This window comes from Eleutherodactylus coqui, chromosome 1, assembly GCF_035609145.1.
Source record: "Eleutherodactylus coqui strain aEleCoq1 chromosome 1, aEleCoq1.hap1, whole genome shotgun sequence".
Lineage (NCBI taxonomy): Eukaryota > Metazoa > Chordata > Amphibia > Anura > Eleutherodactylidae > Eleutherodactylus > Eleutherodactylus coqui.
In genome coordinates, this window is record NC_089837.1 from 353,808,365 (window position 1) to 353,818,732 (window position 10,368).

The window sequence follows — 10,368 nt, forward strand, 5'->3', positions numbered from 1 at the left end:
TGTCCAAGACAAAAAGGTTTTTCTAAAGGGGTCCCCCAAGTGTGTAAACATAATAAAGAGCTCATACTCACCTCTCCCCACTCTTCTTGTGTACCCTGATAATATCTCTACAGAGCAGAAGTAAAATCTCTGCATTCTTGTCAAGAGCTGGTATTTCATTGGCTATGGCCATTAGGTGACGGTGATGACCTCTGGCATAAGGATCTCTTGTCTGTTGGATGGTATCTAGTTGCACTCAACAAGTGTTGGTAAGCGTATCTCCAGATTACCCTCTAGAGAAGCTACTATGAGACCATTGTCTCTTTTTCCAAAGACCTCTGTAATGCCACTACTAATGAAGTATAAGGGTAAGCATCTCCTTTAAGTCCAACAGATTAAAAAGTTCTGATCTTGTAAGTAATCAGTTGCTCTGATCCACCAGAAATGTATAGAAATTTAGGAGTCTTTTCTGGTTGACCCTTAGGGTACAAATAGACTAGGCATATCTTTGTGCAGGGCTTGTTTCAAAGGTCTTCTCCATAGATGTTCATGAGGAAGATACTGTGGTAGCATTTGCTGCTTGATCTGCATTCTCCCTGCTGTGATTTGTCAACGGAAAGGAATATGGTGGCAGTGCAACACTGAGTTGAGATAAATGGAGCGCCTGCATATGGTTCCTGCAACTGCACTCTATGCAGTTAATAGCAGTTTTACAGTCCTTAGAAAATGTATAGTGGAAGTACAACATCTGAAACACACTGAATGTCTTTAGAAGTTCTTTGCTTACCTGGAGTGGTTTCTGAAGCTGATGCACTTTTTGAGGGGATGTGGCTTTTTATGAACTGGACTTAGGCGATCAGGGTTTTCAATATATTGACGTTGGTTACTCCTCACTGAAGGTGATGCTGCTGTTGGCGGAATATCTGTCTTTTTCACTGACACTGAACCATTGTGGTTTCTGTAATTAGAATGTGGATTCTCCTTTGTATCTTGACTCAAGTGTAGTTCACTTTTCTTGGATACTGTATGGCATCTTGGAAACAATTGGGCTTACTCCATGAGCAGTGTCCAGGTAATTTAGGCTGGGTAGGTGAGTGTCTATCTTCTATTCTATTCTAACAATATTGTTCAGTTTATCATTGGATTGTGCAAAACTGAATGATTACATTGTGCAACACAATGTTTGTAACCGATAAGCAGATAGGTGGCTTATAGTAACTTTAGTGCACTGAATTCAAATATGATATCCATTTCTTTCTGCCATGTAAGGTTTTCTAATTATGGGGAATAATGTAGTCCAATTACCTTTGTATTGTATTTTCTGGAAATCTGCCTATACAATTAATCCAGTCGGCTCGCCATTAACCTTGCTTAATAAAAAGAACACAAGTGATTGCGTAACTATTTCACAATCACTGTTGCACATCGCGTGCTGACTGAACACTATAAGGGTAGGTTTATGTAACATATAGGGCATGTTTCCAAGTGCATAAACACTGCTGATCATCCACCAGTAAGTTGCAATTAATGAACAGTGTTTTTACAGATCATTGATTAGACTAAATAAAAGAATCAAAATCATAAAACAAAAATACATGTTTGGTATCGCTGCATCCGTAAAAGTTCGATCTATCAAAGTAACGCATTATTTACCCTGCACTGTGAACGTTGTCTGAAAAAAAAAATTAAGAACGCCAGAAATGCTCTTTTTTGGTCATTCTGTCTCCAAGAAAAGGTGCAATAAAAAGTGATCAAAAAGTCGTATGTATTCCAAAATGGTACAATCGCAAACTACAGGACATCCCGCAAGAAATGAGCCCTCCCAAAACTATGTGGACAGAAAAATAGAAAAGTTATTGCGCGCAGACGATGGTGGCAGAAAATAATTTAAAAAAATCAATGTCTGAAAAAAAATAATAGTACAGCAAAAAAAAAATACATTAGGTTGGTTATCGTAGTAATCTTACTGACCCATAGAATAAGGTTATCATGTGATTTTTGTTGCAGTTTGTGGGCCGCAGAAACAAGATGCACCGAAAGATGGCGGAATTTCCTTTTTTTTCAATTTGACTCCACTTAGAACTTTTAAAAAGTTTTTCAGTACATTATATGGTACATTAAAAAGTACCATTGAAAAATATAACTCATCCCGCAAAAAACAAGCCCTCATACAGCGATGGATAAATAAAGGAGTTGTGATTTTTTAAAACGAAAAAAAAAAAGCTTGGTCACTAAGCAGTTAAATAACTTGAAAATGAGACCTGATGCTATTATCAAGTTTTACCAGTGTAATCAGCAGGTTTTAATTTTACAGAAACATATCAATTATATTCGGTTATGAATTTTTTTTTTTATTTGTTGCAGTGTTATCGTTCCATATAAACACTGCCGCAGCTGAAAGATGAACAATATGGTTAGGCATAAACATCAAACGACGAGTGGCCCATGTAAACAGGCAGTCGTCCATTTTTAAATGACTAGCTGTTTTCTCTGGATGGCGGAGAGGAGCTGCGCGCTTCACCTCCATTCAGTGAACAATTATTATGAAAGCACAGGACCAATAATTGTTGGGATGACAGTTGTCCGATGTAAATTACCCTAAGGGCTTATTCAGATGGGCGTATATCAGTCAGGTTTGCACACCAGGCCAATATACGCTGCCCCTCTCTGCAAGGGGAGGAGGCAGGACAGGCCAGGAGCTAGTGCACTGAGCTCCCGCCCCCTCGCCACTGTTTGCAATGGGAGGGGCGTGACGGGGTGGAGATAAGGTCCACTTCTCCCATTTCAAACAGTGGCGAGGGGCGGAGAGCTCAGTGTACTAGTTCCCGGCCCATCCTGCCTCCTCCCCTTGCAGAAAGGGGCCGCGTATATCGGCCGTGCATGAAAACTCTACCGATATACGCCCATCTGAATAAGCCCTAAGTTAGTTAAAGTTCTAGAAGTAGATGGCCGAGCACATAAAATTTCAGATTGCCCTTACCTGACATTTTCAGGAAACTTTGCAGGTGTTTGAACATGGCTAAAAGCTTTGCTCTAGTCTTTCCCAAGCAGCAATGAGACATGCTGCTTGATTACTAATGTGAACAGATCTGAATCTCTTGAAATGTTCTGTACACTGTGGGCTAAGCCACCTGTTTAGCAAATCTAGCTCCTCAACAGTAGTGATGCTAAGGTCACTAATTGCAGTTCTGAATGCACATTTCCAACCTCTGGAGCTCTCAGGCTTGTTATCTTGTGAGGCCAGTAGTGGTAAGTTCCCTGCAAACCATGTACCTCACAAACTCTGACATGTATGTTCTGGTTGAGAGCTGTAGGGAAATATGGGGCTACATAGGCATTCATATTTAAAGTTCAGGCCTAACCACCAATGGATCCTCAACTGAAGGGTAGCCATGCTTTTGAAACTTGCTGACATATTGGTTTGAATCCAGCTGTCCATGAACTGAACTTGCTGAGGTGCATGCTTTAGTGTGCGGTGAGAAGCAGGATCATGGGTAGTTCTTTGTACTGACCGTGAATGAAGGGTGCTGCATAGGAATCTGTGCCCCTGTTGCACTAGAGAAATTTCTGCACTGTCGGGAACATTCAAGGCAACCAAGGGTTCACTATTTTGCCTTAGTACATAGTCTATTGTGCATCTAAGAGGATCTCCTGTATCCACTTCACTTAAACTGATGCTGTCACTTTCACTCTGACTGCCAGCTTGTTCCTAGCCTTTAACCTTGCTATGACAGTAGCTTGCTTACACTGTTTGTCTAAGGATTCTGTTTCCGCTTTTCTGCATGCTGTTTTCACTTTTTTGGCTGCTGCACTCGCTTTCATCCCAGCCTTTTGGCATGCTATTTCTGCGGCTTTGCATGCTGTTTCCACTTCAATCTCTGCCTTTTTTTGTGCAGAGGCCTATATCCTCCATTTCTGCATTCTTTATAAGCTGTTCACTACGTATAGAATATTTTGAAGAATGTGACTTAGACAAACATTTGGAATGTTTGGTGGACCTAGAAATGTGAGAAAACATTCAAAGTAATTGTGAGATTCTTGCTCCTGTTTATATCCTCCTCCAAGTAGGTCTGCATAGTAAGCGGTCACATTCTGAAGATGTTGGAAGTTTTGCAGTTCTTCTACAGAATCTTGTGTATTATTTCTTCAAAATGTCAACGTATTCAAGGCTTTAGCATAATGTTCATATACTACATAAAGCTTTCCTAAGGCTCCCTCTAGTGGTGGCACATCAGAAGCAGTCTGGGACATGGTGGAGTAATATTTGGCATAAGTCTGAGACATAAGAAGACAGTTCAAGTTTTAAACTTTCTAGATTCTCTCTAAACTTCTGAGTAGGCTTAGCCAAGCGCTTACTCTTCTCCCAAGACTGTGGATTGAGATCCATGTCTTCACCTTGAAAAGACTTGCTGTGTTCTCTTGGGACTTGATACCGCACAAACAGGATGGATGGGACTGATACTGAACTGGACAGCTAGCATGCTAGGAGAATCTATGCTTGGGCAGCCTGATCTGTAGCTGTTGATACACACACATGATTTCTTCAGACAGGCAAACAAACTTGCTATTTTCTGTAAATCTATCTCTGAGGTTGTGAACTGGCTTTATAGCTCTAACTAACAGATCTTCACCATATTTTCACTGTTGTGACTCAATGAGTAGGCTACAAGCGTAAGGTTGGTCTCCCACGACCGGATTTCAATTCGGAATCCGCGATTATCACCTGCACTGACGATCCATAGAACATTCACATATCTGCTCAGATAAGCGGATAGTGTTTGCGATTTCTGCAAGCAGATTTAAAATCGTAGCATCTTCTATTTTTTGGCGTAATCTGCACGGACAGCCCATCCAAAATTTACATCGCGGATAGGCCGTGGGTATCCATGTCATCACCTAGCGACGTCACAGGAAAAAGAAATATAAAAAAAAATCTGTACTGCACATGAATGACTGTGAGCCGTCCGCAGTCATCTTTAATACAGAAAAGCGAAGGTACGCAGGGTCGCCAGCCAGGGTCAGAGACCCTGGGAATCTGGGCTCCAGCATGCGGAATCCGGATTGCCCGTGTGAGACCAGCCTAAGGCTGAAGACAATCCCGCTATGTCTGTATGTAAAGCACACTTAAACCAAGGAACGTTGTCCGACAGTGTCAGCTCCACAAAAGCAGTATGTATGAAGAATCTTTTGATGCTTCACGTTACGTTGTGGAGGTGGGATTTATGAATTTGCCGGCCGCGGCCAGCCAATTCATGAATCCCACCTCTACAACGCGATGGCTCTTGATTGATTCTTCAACCGCTGCCCAGCCAATCAATGCAGTAGTGAATGCATCAATGAGATGGCTTTGATTGGTTCATGGAGTGCTGCATTGATTGGCTGAGCAGCGGTCGAAGAACCAATCACAGCCATCGGTTCCTGGAGGCGAGATTTATGAATCCCGTAACCAGGAAGTGATGTTGTATGAGCAGCTGAGGACTGCGGGACTCAGGAGCTGTGCACAGCAGCGTGAGGAACCTGGACCACGCCTGCTTGGTAAGTATAAGGTATTCTCCGAAAATAAAACTTAGTGCCTCTTTTGGGGCAAACATTAATATGAGACAGTGTTTTATTTTCAGAGTAATATGGTAGTTGGTCATATAGATGAATTTCCTGCCACCTAGGTCACTCTGACCAGACTGTTAGGAGGTGTTGGGACCAGTGCATGTGTGAGGGCACGCACAATAGGTGATCGGTCTCTGTTGGGGTGACCAACTGTTGTATGTGGTGTGAGGGATAATGACAGCTCAGTGATATGCTCTGGACAGCCTGCAACCACATGTGTTCCTCTAATGGCAGGACTTCCAAGATCCCCCGTGATCAGCAAGTTATTCCCTATCCTGTGAATAGGGGATAACTTGTTATTCTGGTAAAACCTCCTTAAAGGGGTTGTCTCGCGAAATCAAGTGGGGTTATACACTTCTGTATGGCCATATTAATGCACTTTGTAATATACATCGTGCATTAAATATGAGCCATACAGAAGTTATTCACTTACCTGCTCCATTGCTGGCGTCCCCGTCGCCATGGTGCCGTCTAACTTCGGTGTCTTCTTGCTTTTTTAGACGCGCTTGCGCAGATGGATCTTCTCCCTTCGGCTGGTCTCGGAAGCATCGGCGTTTTGGCTCCGCCCCCTTGTACGGGTCATCGCGTAGCTCCGCCCCATGACGTGTGCCGCTTCCAGCCTCCTGATTGGCTGGAATCGGCACGTGACGGGGCGGAGCTACGCGATTACGCGTACAAGGGGCGGAGCCAAAGCGCCGATGCTTCCGAGACCAGCCGAAGGGAGAAGATCCATCTGCGCAAGCGCGTCTAAAAAAGCAAGAAGACACCAAAGTTAGACGGCACCATGGCGACGGGGACGCCAGCAACGGAGCAGGTAAGTGAATAACTTCTGTATGGCTCATATTTAATGCACGATGTATATTACAAAGTGCATTAATATGGCCATACAGAAGTGTATAACCCCACTTGCTGTCGCGAGACAACCCCTTTAAGAACTGTCTCAGACCACAGAAGCACAATATAGGGTGGTCTGAGAATCTCACACCATTTCACATATGTGAAGAGTAGACTGAGAATGTGATGAGCCGTGGCAGCAATATTGAAAAGGAGGGTACCAGGTATGCCAAGTCTTTATTAAGAAAGATGAAAAAATACATGTAGAGGTACTTATTTGCATAAGTCTATATTATGCATAGTAAATGTTTTACTATGAATCAGATGTTTGCTTTAACAAATCTTTTACAGCGGCCATTAGAGCCTTATTCAAACAGGATAAAGCTTGGCTGCACACAGCAAGGATGTCACAGGAATGTCTCGACAACATTGTCACACCAGATTTATTGCTAAAAGAACATGACTGGGAAAATCTGGGATGCCAACTTTGACAACCTACGAGTTTACACAATCTAGAGGCTCAGTTACAGCAAATGTGGACCGATATACAGCAGGATACCATACAGAATCTGTATACCTCCATGACCACCTGTATCACATCTTACATCCAAGCTAGAGGTGGTCCAACAGGGCACTTAAGCCTCCATGCCCACCTGTATCACATCTTACATCCAAGCTAGAGGTGGTAAAACAGGGTACTAGAGGCTCCATGCCTGCCCCTATCACATCTTGTATCCAAGCTAGGGGTGGTACAACAGGGAACTAGAGCCTCCAAGCCTGACCATATCACATCTTTCATCCAAGCTAGAGGTGGTACAACAGGGTACTAGAGCCTCCATGTCCACCTATATTACATCTTACATCCAAGCTAGAGGTGGTACAACCGGGTACTAGAGCCTCCATGCTTGCCCCTATCACATCTTGTATCCAAGCTAGAGGTGGTACAACAGGGCACTAGAGTCTCCATGCCCGCCCATATCACATCTTACATCCAAGCTAGAGGCGGTACAACAGGGCACTAGAGCCTTTATGCCGGCCCCTATCACATCTTACATCCAAGCTAGAAGCGGCCCAACAGTATACTAGAGCCTCTATGCCTGCCTGTATCACATCTTACATCCAAGCTAGAGGTGGTACAACAGGGTACTAGAGCCTCCCCTCAAATTTTCAGTTTTCTGGAATAAATGATCCTTTTGCTCTGATATTGTAATCGCTTACTCATATCAACATTACAATCACACATAGAACATAGGTTTAGACAACTCTTTTTCTAGGAGAGAGATTTTTTTGACAATGAGTGTATAGTGCAAAAAGCAAATGACAGGATTCCTTTAACCCCTTGAGTGGCGGGTTTCCTACGACCCAGTCGTGCCCACCAGGGCAGGTTTTTAAATGGTCTAATCATTGAATTTCAACTAATTTTGCAGTTGCATTCCAAGAGCCATAACTTTTTCATTTTTCCATTGACACAGCCATATGAGGGCTTGTTTTTTGCGGGACAAGTTGTACTTTTTGATGGCATCATTTTTGGGCATATATAATGTATTGCATAACTTTTGTAAAAACATTTATAGGGAGATTGGGGGGAAAAAAATAAATTCTGCCATTTGTTTTTTGGATTTCCTTTTTACGGCATTCAACATGCAGAATAAATAATGTGATAACATTATTCTCTGAGTCACACGATTCAGGCGATGCCAAGTTTATACAGTTTTTATGTTTCGGGGAGGAAAAAAAGAAATGGGGAAAGAAGAAAAAAAGGGGCCATGTCATTAAGGGGTTAAATAATGTACCAACTTCCTTCTCTGGGTCATTACAATGCAGGGATACCACATGTGTGATTTTATTTTACATTTTTTACAAAGTAAAGGGAGACAATTGTTTTTATTTTTATTTTTTTTATAGTTTTTTTACTTTTGTTTTTTTAAAACTTTTTTTTTATTTTTGTCCCTTTAGGGGACTTTCACAGGGACCCATCAAGACCCCCTGATCACTTTCTGGAGGTCCCATGGTGACAGCCCTTTACATGCTGCAGTGACAGCCCTTTACATGCTGCAGTCACATAGACTGCAACATGTAAAGGGTTAACACAGGTTTTCTCTGATCTCTGCTGTAAGAGCTGGTGCCTGCTTGTCCTCTGACAGCCAAGCATCAGTTCTCCCTGCCACAGAGACCATCGGCTTGATTCTGACAAGCCGATGGTCTCTATAGCAACTTGTAAACAAAGCAGGACATTAGAAGCAGGAGATTTCCGGCAGATCGGCAATATCTTTCTGCTTCTCAATGTCTTGCTTTGTTCTCTTTGGGACTGTGCAGGCAGAGCACACTGCCACAGCTTATGGCATTGTGCTCTGCAGCTCCCATAGTGATACATAGCCCGGAAATCTTCCGGGCTATATCACTATCGGCAGTGGAGCTCGTCCCGGAAAATTTCCGGGCGTGCCACTCAAGGGGTTAAAGGGGTTAAGTTAGCGGTGGCAAAATATTAGATTGTCATATTCATAGACTCAGGAAATAGATCTTATTATAAGGCCAATTCAATGTTCTGTTGCTGGCTTCAATACAAAATGAGAGAATGGCATCCTCCTAGGTTTTGTGTTTCTGTGGGCATTTTACCAAGTTTCTCTACCCATTTGTCAATCATATAAGGACTCATTAGAGTTACCAGTGCTTTTAGCTGGGATGAGTCTCACACATTCCCTGATAGGTAATATACACTCTAAGCACAAAGCAGGGCAAAGGAGTGGAGCAGCACAATCATGTACAAACAAGACATTGCTATAGAGCAAGTGAAACAAGTGACTATTAACCCCCTTCAGTGGCACGCCGGGAAATTTTCCGGGACTAGCTCCACTGATTTCCGGGCTATGTTTCACTATGGGACCGTGCAGAACACAATGCCATAAGCTGTGGCATTGTGTTCTGCACAAACACCTAGAACCAGTGCAGGACTTTAACAAAAGATAGAACCGATCTGCCGGCAACTTCCCACTTCTTTTTTTGAACTCCTGCACTGTTTACACATTGCCACAGAGACCATCGGCTTGTCAGAAGCTGGCCGATAGTCCCCGTGGCAGGGAGAGCTGGTGATCAGCTGTCAGATGATAGCCAGGCACCAGCTCTTACACCGGAGAACGGAGAAAACCTCCGATCTCCGCTGTTTAACCCTTTAAATGCCACGGTCTGTGTGACTGCAGCATGTAAACGACTGACAGTGATCAGGGGCAATGTGATCAGGGGGTCCTAAAGGGTCTCTGTGGCACCCGGAGGCTTGAATATAGCCTCCGGGTCTGCCAGAAATCTCAGCTGTTTAACCCTTTACATGCCACGGTCTGAGTGATCACAGCATGTAAAGGGCTGACAGAGGGAGGGGGCTCCCTCTGTCACCATCAGACCCCCCTCAATTTGATCAGGGGGTCCTGATGGGTCTCTGAGGCACCCGGAGGCTTGAATATAGCCTCAGATTCTGCCAGCTAAATTAGACTATGACACTCAGACTCTGACTGAGTGTCATAGCCTGTCTAATACCTTGCTATGCCTCAGCATAGCACAGTATTAGAAGAATAAAAAAATTGTTATGCAAGTCACCTAAAGGGACAAAAATGTAAAAAAAAAAAAAAAATTTAAACGCCAAAACCCCACCTTTCTCCCTTTACTTTGTAAAAAATAAAAAATGAAAAACAAAATTACACATGTGGTATTCCTGCGTTCGTAATGACCCAGAATTACAGATTTTCTTAAGCTTGCCCTTAGAAAAAATGGAATAAAAAGCGATCAAAATTTTACATGTTCCTAACAATTAGATAAATGAAGACTAGAGTTCATCCCGCAAAAAACAAAGCCTTCTAGAGCTCTGGCAATGGAGAAATAAAATTAATACGGCTCTTGGAATGTGGCGACACAAAAGCAAGCCTTTCAAAAAAAAAAAAATGTTTTAAACGTACAAAAACA